Here is a 13,559-nt window from a genome sequence, read left to right on the forward strand (position 1 = left end):
CACTAACCAATACCGAGACAGACTTTAAAAATTAATATCTGCGCGCAGAAAGCCAAGACTCCTTATGCGGGGAAGCTCCACACAATGGCATCAATTGCAATTGTAGCACTACTGCTGGCTGGCGCTGGAATGAGACTTCTCTGTCTGAATGATGTCAGTTCTCGAGAATTTTCCATTCGCCTTCCATGGGACATCATACATTTGGAATGAGTCCTACAGAGATGGTTCGGACTTGGAATACAGAGTGAGCTATCAAAACAGGAAGCTTCAACTTCTTGAGTTTTGTTCGTATACTATAAACTTGAATACTCTCTGCCAATCACTTATATCGTCAGTTTGCTGCAATAAAGGCACAACTCAAAATCAGTCAATTTTTTCAATAGTCGTTGAATAATAGTCACCCGAAATTCATGAAAAAGATAGACCTACAGCCCCTTTCCATGATACAAACATCCAAATTCGTGTACTTTTGTGCTTCAAGATTTCCAACTTTCAAACGCTTATTCTGAAAATTCACGATTCTGGAGATATACGAGCTACCGAGACGATTCTCAATTTTAATGTCGAAGAAACCCATTTGAAGCAGCAAAAAGTTCATTAGAATGAGAGTTAAGTGAAAAGTTAGCGGAAGGCGCTGAACATTTGAAATCATCCAGGTAACTATTCCCCGACCAAAACCCCAATCCTCCTCATCGCTAATACGCCACTGGTTTTCTTGGTGCAGTCCTTGGAGTCCGTGTAGAACGCGCCAAAGTCCTTGCGTGGTCCTACCGGCTCCCAGCCAGGCGCAGTTCTCGATCCCGACAACCCGAGACTGTAGACGTAGGACGGAGTTCTGACGAAAAAGTGCCGCGTGTCCCAGTGCCACCATACCTGGTGTTCTAGAGCGCCATCATTTTACCCGGAGCTTCGCGGCATCATCAAGCCAACGACCACGAACGCTCGGCAGTCAAAGCCATCGAAATGGAATCAAGCGAGAGAGGAGGAAGTGAAGCCGACGTAGCTTCGCCGGTCGAGAAGGGGCCCCGCCAGAAGAAGAAGAAAGAGGTAGATAATGGAGGAGATAGGCTGTAAGGAAGAGATCGGTTTTGTTTCCCTGCGGCCATTCCACCCTTGACGGAATCACATACATTTAGACGTATTCCGCTCAGCAACATAAATTGGAACTTCAAAGGTTAATTAATGTTATGTTTATGATGTAGTGATTATGCACGAATACGGATTCCCGGATAAACTGACACGATTGATCAAGGCGACGATCGAACGAGTGATGTAGTTCGAGTATCAGGGACACTCTCGAGTCCCTTCGAATCTCGCAGAGGGCAAGGTGATGGTCTTTCGTGCTTGCTGTTCAACATTGCTTTAGAGGGTGTAATAAGGAGAGCGCACACTAAAAAAATCTCAATTTTAATAGTGACACAATTGATCGAACTGCCTGAAAAAGCTTTGACATAAACATAAATGTGCCACATTTTTTCACTTTTTGTGACGTACGTATTAAGTTTATATTGTTTGAGTTCTTCCAGTCATAATTTTAAATCACAGAACTGATAATTTAGTTCTATATGCTGTAAATTTACGCGACATGTTACAGAAACATAATGATTACTGATGTTGAACTGTCAAACAGCACCTTACAAAATCAGATGAAGATTGCAGTCGATTGGAAATTTGTTTATTACGAAGGTGAAACAGCATGAAAACCAATCATAAATTTAACACCGAGTTGAGCCACAAACCTGGAAATGACAATCCGATGCCATTAGCCGATGCAGTGGTAAACGAAAACAGCCACGCTCAGTAAATCAGAAGGCGGCTTTGTCTGCTTGGCTGCGATGACGGCTGTCTCAGTACATACGTCTCAGGTACATACATACACGCCAGCAGTGACGACGCGACAGCCGAACTGGCAAGTTCGTTATGGTAGAAGTTATTCATCTTCGACTTCCATCTCTTCAACGTGGTGAGTCAGCCAAGAGTGTAAGATTGAAAACTGACACTCTGAGGATCGAGGTTCGATTCCCGAATGGAACTTTTTGTGATTTTTTTTGTTTCAATATTCGGTGCTATAAATAGCACAGTTCATGTATACAAGCAGCCGACGCGCTGAGCTGTTGCGGTAAAATTACATGAGTCAAACATTTTCCGCTGCCTGTAAAAATAAGATCGCACACAATTTTGCGTCAAATGTGTTGCTTTTATATGTCGGACTTATATGACACAAAATTACAAGATTTTTTCGAAGTGTGCAACCATCGTCCATACCGCGAAAATCGGGAGGCTACGGTGGGCGGGATGTCGGATAGCAATCCGACTAAAATGGTTCTCGAGAGTTATCCGACCGGTACAAGAAGACGTGGAGCGCAGCGAGCTAGGTAGGTCGACCAAATGGAGGACGATCTGCGGACCCTACGCAGAATGCGGAACTGGAGACAAACAGCCATGGACCGAGTGGAATGAAGCGGCTACTATGTACAGCAGAGGCTACCCCGGCCTTAGCCTGATTGGTAAGGTAAGTAAGTATGATGTAGTGAATCCGAATGGATTGGAAATTAGGGTAAACTACACTATATAGGGTTAATGGTACTGTTCGCTCCCAACGCGAAGTACCATTTAGATTTTGACCGCATCTCCCACCCAAACTAACCTCGAGTCGCCGCGAGTATATTACGGCTCCAAACCCGACTAACAACCACCCTATTACCCTCACACACACCACGTCGTCTGTTTGTCCATCCCACAAACCGAGCGACAACGTGAACAAACATGTACGCAAGGATCAGCCAACCGACCACGCATTCATTGTGTGTCCTTATGTGCCAGCCGCCGACGACGCCCGAACCACCGCCGCACTGCCTATGTACATATAAGGAAATTTCCACCACCGCCACAGGGCAGCGCAATTTTCTACCTCCATATAGTTGCTACCCGTCCTTCTAGGAGATTGCGTGCGCGAACATAAAAGAGTCTTGATTCAAACACCAACCTGTACACACCGAAGAGAAATATAGTAGTTAAGTAGTTTTTAGTGTAAAATCGCCTTTTCCTCCCCAGTGGAAGCCACAGCCTTTCCGAAGGCTAAGTTCCCCTCCTTCCCATCGAGCTACCGGTCCTGTGCTGTTCCTCCGACGGAACATTTGGTCCTAGCGAACCGGATAAAGAATCCAGTGCCCTGTGAAGCTGCAACCGCAGCTGTGTTGTCGCCAATCAGCCGATTGGGGCAATTCCCTTCCATTGCTGTTGTCGACGGCATACAGCATTCCTACCGAGAGGATTGCTGGTGTTCCTGCCCCGGTAGTTCGATCCCAGTGTTAAGAAGTGATTTTCCGTGGTTTTCTCTGGCGGAGAGAAAGAGACATGGTTTCCCAAAGAATGCAGTGCAAGTGAAGAAGTCCGAACCATTCCTTCCGAAAGTGAATCGCGCGCGTGTGTAGTGGTTCCCAAACACTAGCGGTTCCCGAACCCAGAATGGCCGAAGTAAAAAGGTTGTTCGCCCAACGTAGCCACGTTGAGGCAAGAATTAAGAAGCTCCAAGAACGAATCAGTGAAGAAAGTGGTGTCGTCCAACCGAGTTTGGCACGAGTGAAGACATATGAGAGTGAACTCCAGTGCCATTATCGTGAGTACCAGAGAGTGTACGGTGAACTTTTGTCTGCACTCCCAGCCGAAAGACTCGAAGAGCTAGATGAGGATTACTGGCGCTTCGAAGACATCCACGACGAAGCCTGCGTTATGGTGGAAACCCTTCTGATTTCCTGCCCGACCACCAGTGACAATGGTTTCAACAAGCGAAGGTCGCCATCCAGCTACTCCGTGGCGACCACTACACGCTGGCTCAGCCCTCCTACCCTAAGAAGCCAGTCACCGAGCCAAACGACGGAACAACCGGTTCCGATTCCTGCCGTGGTGGAGAGGCCACGCTCGTCATTGCCGAAAGAGAATGAGGTGAGTACGAGTGTTTCCAATCCAATCCAGACCGAGAAGCCACGACGCGGCGAGGATTCCGACAAGAAGATTCCTTTGCGTGGACCAGCCGAGGTCCAACCTGAGAGTGATTTCACCGAGGTCACTATTCCCGAGTCGGCAGCCCCGCCGGCCGAAGAAGCAGCCAAGTGTGAAGAAGAGGTGACAGCCGTTGCCTTCGAGCGTTCAACGTGTGAAAGTAAGCATCCTTCGACGAGCAAGGAGGATGTCCTTGTCGGCAACGAGCCAGCCAAGTTTGTCGGCATTCCATCCAAAGATCCAGAGACACCGACGTCAAGCAAAGCGCTCTCCGGAACTGATCCGGTGGCGAACCCGTCCCGATGTCCATTCGATCCGAGTGAAGTTTATCCGAAGGTGTTAACGATTCCTACCGGATTCCATCCGGTGCTGAAGCCGTTCCGATCGCCACCAGGATTCTATCCCAAGCCCATGCAGATCCCGAAGCCAACCGGATTGCCTCCGGTGTCCCAAAGTCCGACCGGATCCCTTCCGGTACCACAGCCGCCCCAGTGCATGGCCGGTTCCCTTCCGGCAAACCAGCAGCAACGGACTCCGACCGGTCTCCTTCCGGTATCCCGACAGTTGCTGTCCGTGACCGAATTCCGTTCGGTACCCCCGTCGCTCCAGTCTAAAGCCGGTTCCCTTCCGGCATTCCAACCGAAACAGAATCCGACCGGTGTCCTTCCGGTATCCCAGCCGTTCCAGACTACGACCGGTTCCTATCCGGTACTCCAACAGTTCCAGCGCGCGACCGGATCCTATTCGGCAGCCAATCCGATCCTAAGGTCTACCGGAGCCAGTCCGGTGGTCGATTCCGCCCTGATGCCCGTCGATACCTGTTCGGTGGCCAAGTCGACCAAGAATTCTACCGGTACTTGTCCGGTGAATAACTCCGATATGATGTTCGTCGGTTCCAGTCCGACGGTCAAACCAACCAAGATGCCCATCGGTGCCCGTCCGATGGTCAAACCCAACGAGATGCCTGCCGGTTCCCGTCCGGTGGTCAATTCCATCCAGGTGTCTGCCGGTTCCTGTCCGGTGGACAAGCCACTAATGATGTCTGCTGGTGCCAGTCCAGTAGGCAAGCCTAGCCTGCGTCCATCGTCTATCGGTACCAGTCCGGTAGTCAATCCAACCGTCGATACCCGTTCGGCGGCCAAGAAGTCTGCCGGTTCCCGTCCGGTGGTCAAGTCATTCGAGATGTCTGCCGGTCCCAGTCCGGTGGTCGAGTCCTTCCAGATGTCTGCCGGTCCCTGTCCGGTGAACAAGCCTCTCCTGATGTCCGTTGGTGCCAGTCCAGTGGACAAGCCGATCCTGCGGCCACCGTCTATCAGTACAAGCCCGGTAGTCAAGACAACCGTCGATACCCGTTCGGCGGCCAAGACACCCACGATGTTTGCCGGTCCTCCTCCGGTATCCACGCCGATTCCGATGTCCATTGGAACCAGTCCGGTGGGCAAGTACGCTCCGATGTCCGTCGGTTCCCGTCCAACGCTAAAACCGAATCCGATGTCCGCTGGAAGCAGTCCAGTAGACAGTTCCGCCCTGAAATCCACCGGTTCCTGTCCGGCAACCAAACCGAAGTTGATGCCCATCAGTACCCGTCCGGTGGTTAAGTCCGTCCAGATGTCCGCCGGTTCCTGTCCAGTGGTCAAGCCACTTCCTGAATACGCTGGTACCAGCTCAGTACGAAAACGAATCCTGACATCTACCGGTGCCCGTCCGGTGATGAAGTCCATCCTCCGATCCACCGGTGCCCGTCCGGTGTTCAATATTTTCCAGATGACCGTTGGAACCTACCCGATGGTCGTGCGTGTCCTGATTCCCACTGGTGCCCGTCCGGTAACCAAGCTGTGGTCCGTCGGTACCTGCCCGATGGCCAAGACGTTCCTGAAGCTCGTCGGCACCAGTGCGATGATCAAGCTCAAGCCGTTTCCGAAGTCCACTGGAACCAGTCTAGTGGTGAAGCCAATCGTGATGTCCGCCGGTACCAGTCCGGCAGCCAAGCCCTTCGTAGTGTCAGCCGGTCTCCGTCCGGTAACCAAGCCACCGCTGAAGTTCGCTGGAAGCCGTCCAGTGGACAAACCCGTCTCGAAGCCTGCCGAAACCCGTCCGGTGACCAACTCAAGCCTGACGTCAACCGGCACTCCTACAGAGATCCCGTCGATTCTCCTTCCTGTTATGTCTGACGGCATCCAACGAATTGCGAAGCCCATCCCGAAGAATATGTGTCCAACAGAGAAGCTACCTCCAACGACAGCCGGAATCCGTCCGGCACTCAAGCGAATCCAGAGCCAAAAAGAACAAGTCCCAATCCCGAAGATAGCCGGAACCCGTCCGGTAGTTAGAGAACCTCCCAATAAGAAGAATTGGATTGTGGTGTTATCAATGATGAACCAACCACCACTGGACCCGCCGCCGGTCAGCCCGACTGGTGAATGCAAGCAGCTCCATTTCGACCCGTGGCCGAGGAAGCCACCCGATGAACCATCCAAGCGATCCCGACGCAGCGAAGCCATCCCAGAGCGCGTGCCCCGAACGCGTCCACCCAACGACCCGAAGAAAGACGAGCCAGACGCCACAGGTGAGCAAGCATTCGATCTGTGGTGTGTGAATTTCCTATCCTGGCTTTGAGTGGTTTCCCCAGTCCTCCGTAGAAACCTCTAACGAAATAACAAAGTTGCCTTCCTCTACCCTCATTGCGTTGTGATTCCTTTCCTATGTTGAGTTCCTGCTAATTGTCCTTGCCTAGCCCTGAATGAAATTCCATCCCATTAAATAGTTCCCTGTCAAGTTTGAGTCCCTTGATTCTGCTAGTAACACCTAGAGCCCATGCCATAGTCTGAAACCTGATTTCCTTGTGATTTCCTGTTTCTCCGAAGATGAAGACCCTGCCAAGAATCAAAGTCCCCTTTTCTGAATTGCCGTTGATTAGTGATATGCCCCTTAAAGAAATTTCACCCGACTGATTTCCTTTTGGGGCTGTCCATAAACCACGTGGTGATTAGGGGGGGGGGGGGGGGGTGGTTCGGCCTATGACCATTTTGTATGGACAAATAAAAATTTTTGTATGGACAAATGACCACGCGGGGGGGGGGGGGGGGGTGTTGCAAAGTCCCAAAAAAATGACCACGTGGTTTATGGACAGCCCCTTTTCAACGTGTTATGATTTGTTTCCCTGGGTCCAGAGTAAGTTTGAAATCACCAATCCTATGATGTCAAAGAATCCAATCAAGTTAAGTCTCCTAAGTTTCCTATTTTGATTTTTTTAGCCTTTCCTAGATAAGTTCCTTTGCCAAAACAAGTCAGATTGCCTATCCTTGAATAAAGTTCATATACACTAAGTTTCAAGTTCTACCAAGATAGCCAAGAATCCAAAATACAGTCCACATCGCAAACCTCTCGTAGAATTTGAATTTTTAACATGAAGCATAAATTTGCCATTGATGGTCCTCTAGTTTCCTTCCAAAAGTCCACAGAAGAAGTTTTCCTCCTTACCTAAAGACATGAAGTGATGCATCCCAAGCTACAAAGAAGTTTTATCCTCCCGAGCTCATAGCGTTCCCCAAGAATCATGTTTGTTGTCCAGTTTTGAAGTCAGCAAGTCCACCTACGAAGTTTCCTTAAGCTATTCCAAGGTTGAACAGTGAAGTGTATCCGCCTAAAGTATGTCCTAAGTAAGTAACCCTCGTGAATGATAAATCCTCCTAAAAGATCAATTAAAGTTTCCTGATTGTTAGTCCTCCTGAGTTGCCATGATAGTTGCTTTCCTGTCCAAGTCCACAGTTCTACTTGTTTCCACCTTTTCCGACCCGGAAGTATGTTCGCTCCCAACGCGAAGTACCATTTAGATTTTGACCGCATCTCCCACCCAAACTAACCTCGAGTCGCCGCGAGTATATTACGGCTCCAAACCCGACTAACCCGACGTCTCCACTAGACAGAAATGTCTTGCCATTTTGCTGGACAGATGTGTCATGACAGACATGTTCTCTCGCTGTTTGCATGGAAAGCAGCGGTGTTGATCATTTCTGTTACATTTTCTCTTTCTGGCAGCAAAATGGCAAGACATTTCTGTCTAGTGGAGACGTCGGGTAACAACCACCCTATTACCCTCACACACACCACGTCGTCTGTTTGTCCATCCCACAAACCGAGCGACAACGTGAACAAACATGTACGCAAGGATCAGCCAACCGACCACGCATTCATTGCGTGTCCTTATGTGCCAGCCGCCGACGACGCCCGAACCACCGCCGAACTGCCTATGTACATATAAGGAAATTTCCACCACCGCCACAGGGCAGCGCAATTTTCTACCTCCATATAGTTGCTACCCGTCCTTCTAGGAGATTGCGTGCGCGAACATAAAAGAGTCTTGATTAAAACACCAACCTGTACACACCGAAGAGAAATATAGCAGTTAAGTAGTTTTTAGTGTAAAATCGCCTTTTCCTCCCCAGTGGAAGCCACAGCCTTTCCGAAGGCTAAGTTCCCCTCCTTCCCATCGAGCTACCGGTCCTGTGCTGTTCCTCCGACGGAACAGGTACTATTATCAAGTCATATCCCTCCTTAGAAACATTAATAACGAGTAAACTCATAGAACAAATTTGTTGACTTTTCCTGAACCACTTTAACGCAAAGGGTGGGGAATTGTGACGACGTAGTGTCCTGACAATCCGAAAAGATCATTCCCAAGGACATATAGGGTCGCAAGCAAGGGTACAATGATACATATTGCCCATTTTACTGGCATTTTACCAGATTAGCTGGTATGTCTGAAACATACTGGAAAAACTTGTAATTAAGAAGGCACGAAATGTTGCTAATTGGCAAATTGGGAGATGAAATTTGTGAAAAAAATCGCGTTCTGGTGGGATTCGAACCCACGACTCCGTATTCGCTAGACCGGCGCTTTAACCAACTAAGCCACAGAACAGGTAATGGTTCTGCGGAATAGAAAGCCAAACTGACTCCGAAGCCGCACCATGAACACTCCTATTTCACAAACTCATCTCTCTTTTCGGCTTAGATGCCAATCCACAACACACTCCTATTTGTGCCCACTAACTACAAGTGCGAGCGAATTATTTATATAAAGCCGAGACTTACTCTCGCACTCCGCATACCTAGCCACCAGGCAGTTTTTTTTTGCTGGTGTCTAATTAGTATGCGTCGAGAGCTCGGCACGGTCGGACGCTCGGACGACCGAACTGCGCCAAGTGACGCAAGCAAGGGTACAATGATACATATTGCCCATTTTACTGGCATTTTACCAGATTAGCTGATCCATACTGGAGTAACATACTGGAAAAACTTGTAATTAAGAAGGCACGAAATGTTGCTAATTGGCAAATTGGGAGATGAAATTTGTGAAAAAAATCGCGTTCTGGTGGGATTCGAACCCACGACTCCGTATTCGCTAGACCGGCGCTTTAACCAACTAAGCCACAGAACAGGTAATGGTTCTGCGGAATAGAAAGCCAAACTGACTCCGAAGCCGCACCATGAACACTCCTAATTCACAAACTCGTCCGAGCGTCCGACCGTGCCGAGCTCTCGACGCATACTAATTAGACACCAGTAAAAAAAACTGCCTGGTGGCTAGGTATGCGGAGTGCGGGAGTAAGTCTCGGCTTTATATAAATAATTCGCTCGCACTTGTAGTTAGTGGGCACAAATAGGAGTGTGTTGTGGATTGGCATCTAAGCCGAAAAGAGAGATGAGTTTGTGAAATAGGAGTGTTCATGGTGCGGCTTCGGAGTCAGTTTGGCTTTCTATTCCGCAGAACCATTACCTGTTCTGTGGCTTAGTTGGTTAAAGCGCCGGTCTAGCGAATACGGAGTCGTGGGTTCGAATCCCACCAGAACGCGATTTTTTTCACAAATTTCATCTCCCAATTTGCCAATTAGCAACATTTCGTGCCTTCTTAATTACAAGTTTTTCCAGTATGTTTCAGACATACCAGCTAATCTGGTAAAATGCCAGTAAAATGGGCAATATGTATCATTGTACCCTTGCTTGCGTCACTTGGCGCAGTTCGGTCGTCCGAGCGTCCGACCGTGCCGAGCTCTCGACGCATACTAATTAGACACCAGCAAAAAAAAACTGCCTGGTGGCTAGGTATGCGGAGTGCGAGAGTAAGTCTCGGCTTTATATAAATAATTCGCTCGCACTTGTAGTTAGTGGGCACAAATAGGAGTGTGTTGTGGATTGGTATCTAAGCCGAAAAGATAGATGAGTTTGTGAAATAGGAGTGTTCATGGTGCGGCTTCGGAGTCAGTTTGGCTTTCTATTCCGCAGAACCATTACCTGTTCTGTGGCTTAGTTGGTTAAAGCGCCGGTCTAGCGAATACGGAGTCGTGGGTTCGAATCCCACCAGAACGCGATTTTTTTCACAAATTTCATCTCCCAATTTGCCAATTAGCAACATTTCGTGCCTTCTTAATTACAAGTTTTTCCAGCATATAGGGTCGATTTCTTCACCTCGGCTTAACCGGTAAGCCAGGCTTACCCATATAGTTAAACCAGGTTTAACGCTTAAGCCAGGGTGAAGAAATTGGCCCTTCGGGTAATTTGCCAAATGTTGCACGGCTAAAAACTTGCCTATTGTTGCATACTCCATGCTTTTCTTATTAGGTGTGCAATAATTGACGAATTTTTAGCCGTGCAACAATTGGCGATTTACCCAACTGCAAATCCTGTAGACTGAACATTGAGCCATTCAATTTTCTGGTGCTGTGTTTGATGAAATAAGTCGAAAAATGATTTATTATTGGAAATTGACTTTTTTAACCACTTTAACGAAAGGGTGGGGGTTTGTGACTACGTAGTGTCCTGACGATCCTTAAGAATCATACCTAAGGACATTTGCTACGAATCCTGTGCACGGAACATTGAGTCATTTTATTTTCTGGTGAAGTGTTTGATGAAATAAGTCGAAAATGACTTATTCTAGGAAATTGACTTTTTATCCACTTTAACGCAAAGGGTGGGGGTTTGTGACTACGTAGTGTCCTGACGATCCTTCAGGATCATTCCCAAGGACATTTCCTACGAATCCTGTGCACGGAACATTGAGCCATTTTATTTTCTAGTGAAATGTTTGATGAAATAAGTCGAGAAATGATTTATTCTTGGAAATTGACTTTTTTATCCACTTTAACGCAAAGGGTGGGGGTTTGTGACTACGTAGTATCCTGAGGATCCTTAAGGATCATTCCCAAGGACATTTGCTGCAAATCCAGTGGCATCTACGCCTGGCATCTACGCACCAACGTGAACCTTCTGCCACACCGCCATTTCCCAAAACCACTTTGACATCCGTGCATAAACTTGTGCAGGATGCACTGGTATAATATGGTTTGCCATTTGTAAGCGACTACGATCATCACTTTATTCCCTTTCCCTAGTTTGACTTGCAACTTGACGAAATACACAGAGAAAATGTCTACTCAGTGACTGAGTTGGACCTACTCAGAAATCGATAAATCTCACTCAATAATAAAAAGGAAAAGCAGTCTAGAAATATCTTTTTTTTTACAGTTTCGCAACCAGAAGAGATACGCTCCGATGAATTTATATTTTCACACTCGATTAAACGAACTCGAATTTTTTGTGGAAGTGGTGTGGTTGACACCTGAAGATATGCTGATGGAATCTGTTGCAGTAGTGAGTGAGTAGAGCTTAAAAATCATAACGAGCTATTTGGAGCTACTACGCCTTTATTTACTAGTATAGAGAGCGGCTCAACTGACTCAAATACGGAACCAACATGCGGTGACACGATATGATCGGGATCACTGTCAGCAGAAATAGGAAAACTAAATGAACCGGTATATGAGATTCCGGGTTCAATTCCCACAGTCGGGACCGTTCCTGAAGCAAAGCTTGGGCAAATAAGAGAATCACTCATTGAACTTCCGGAAGTGCCAGTGATCCTTCGTTTCAGGTAAGCTTAAGTAATATCACCTTTTGGGCGATTTTAAAATATTTGTGTTGTTATAGAAAGCATTCACCTCAACGAAACGATTTCACTGCTTTCCGAAAACGATCCAGAATGGCTATGCGCTCCTGCATCGACGGATGAGGAGGAAAGGCAAAAATAGGCAAAAATGGAAAAATTTCCAGCGTAAGGAGGCTAAGAAAAAGGGACAGGCTTACCCAGATACCGGAGTCAAATTGATCTTTGGGCCGAAATTGATCAGACGTTTTTCAGTTAGATCTAACATACTTTAAATAGTTTCCTTCCATGTATCGTGGTCTAGGAATCAGATACTAAGCGATACATGCAGGGATACTAGTTCAAGTATGCTTGATCTTACACAAAAACACCTTATCAATTTCGATCCTGGTTCGCCTGGGCCCGTGGCGCAAGTGGTCACACGTTCGCTTCATAAGCAGATGATCATGGGTTCGATTCCAGCCCCGGAACTTCGTCAGTTGCTCTTCCCCCCGAGAGCGGCTGGCACTTGACCCTCTTCTGAGCTCTCATAGCTTTAACAGTCCCGGATAACTGAATACCTATCGGCGAAATGGCAACTAATAGTGGACCCTCAATCGGACTGGAAAAGGAACAGCAGCCACACATCATCATCCTCGTGCTCATCATTCTACCATGGCCAGAGTAGAAAGTGAAAGCAGCACATAGGCAACCAGTTCGATATAGTATAATTAGAATAGAATAAATTTAGGCGCTGTACAAACTGTAAGTGCAGCTGTCAGCTGTAATCGATCTCGTAGTGCCCCAGTGAACAAAAGAGCTGTAAATTAGGTTAAGTGGTTAAAAATAAAAATAAAAACAATTCATCATTAACAGTATCGATAGCTAAGAAAAGTGCGACACTACGGCTGGACCATCACGTCGTCACACTACCAAAGACAACTTCTGGCTACGCCACTGCGTCGCCAGTAGTCGGTCAAGTACTTTATGCCAACCAGTTCAGGAAAACAAGTTTTTGAAAACATTGGATGTTTCGAATAGTAAAGTAGGAAGCCTACTAAGTAAGCAGTGCTGCGGCGCTGTGTTTGAAAAATGAAAAATCTGGAAACCGAGCAAGAATGTGTGGAATCTGCAGAGGATTCAAAGGAAGCAGTTCGAAGGAATATCCGACAATTTCCTGCTTACAACAGTAAAACCATCTCTCGAGTGATTCAACCATCAAGAAGATGTGCAGACAATTCAGGAAAACGTGTATCGGAAGATTTTTACTAAGGATTTCAACTTGAGCTTCCGCAAACCTCAAACGGATGCTTGTAACAGATGTGATCAGTTAAACGTTTTAATCCAGAATGCGGAAAATGAAGAAGGAAAACTGGATCTTGAAAAGCAAAGGGATGAACACCAAAAATAGATGTACAAAAAGAAGAAAAAGGACAATAAACGTAGTGAATTTGCTTCTAAACTTAAGGACAATGTTGTTCGATCTGCAGAAATGTCTACCAAAACCGATTTTGACCAATGGCGAATCGTATTACAAGCGACAGTTGTATACCCTCAACCTGACGACGTACAGGACAATCTTCATTGAGTAGTACAAGGCAACTTGCTATCTGTGACATGAGGGGTTAGCGGA

General features: G+C 47.2%; 1 long non-coding RNA gene across 1 annotated transcript in view; it reads left to right on the forward strand.

Moving 5' to 3' along the window:
- Window positions 1–1,397: 1,397 nt before the first annotated feature.
- LOC134284105 (uncharacterized) overlaps window positions 1,398–13,559 on the forward strand; it is a 259,257-nt gene continuing 247,095 nt past the window's right edge. The window contains exon 1 of the long non-coding RNA XR_009995626.1: window positions 1,398–1,858. This is a non-coding gene — a long non-coding RNA (uncharacterized LOC134284105). The remainder of the gene's footprint in view (window positions 1,859–13,559) is intronic.

Source organism: Aedes albopictus, chromosome 3 (assembly GCF_035046485.1).
Source record: "Aedes albopictus strain Foshan chromosome 3, AalbF5, whole genome shotgun sequence".
In the NCBI taxonomy this organism is placed as follows: Eukaryota; Metazoa; Arthropoda; class Insecta; order Diptera; family Culicidae; genus Aedes; species Aedes albopictus.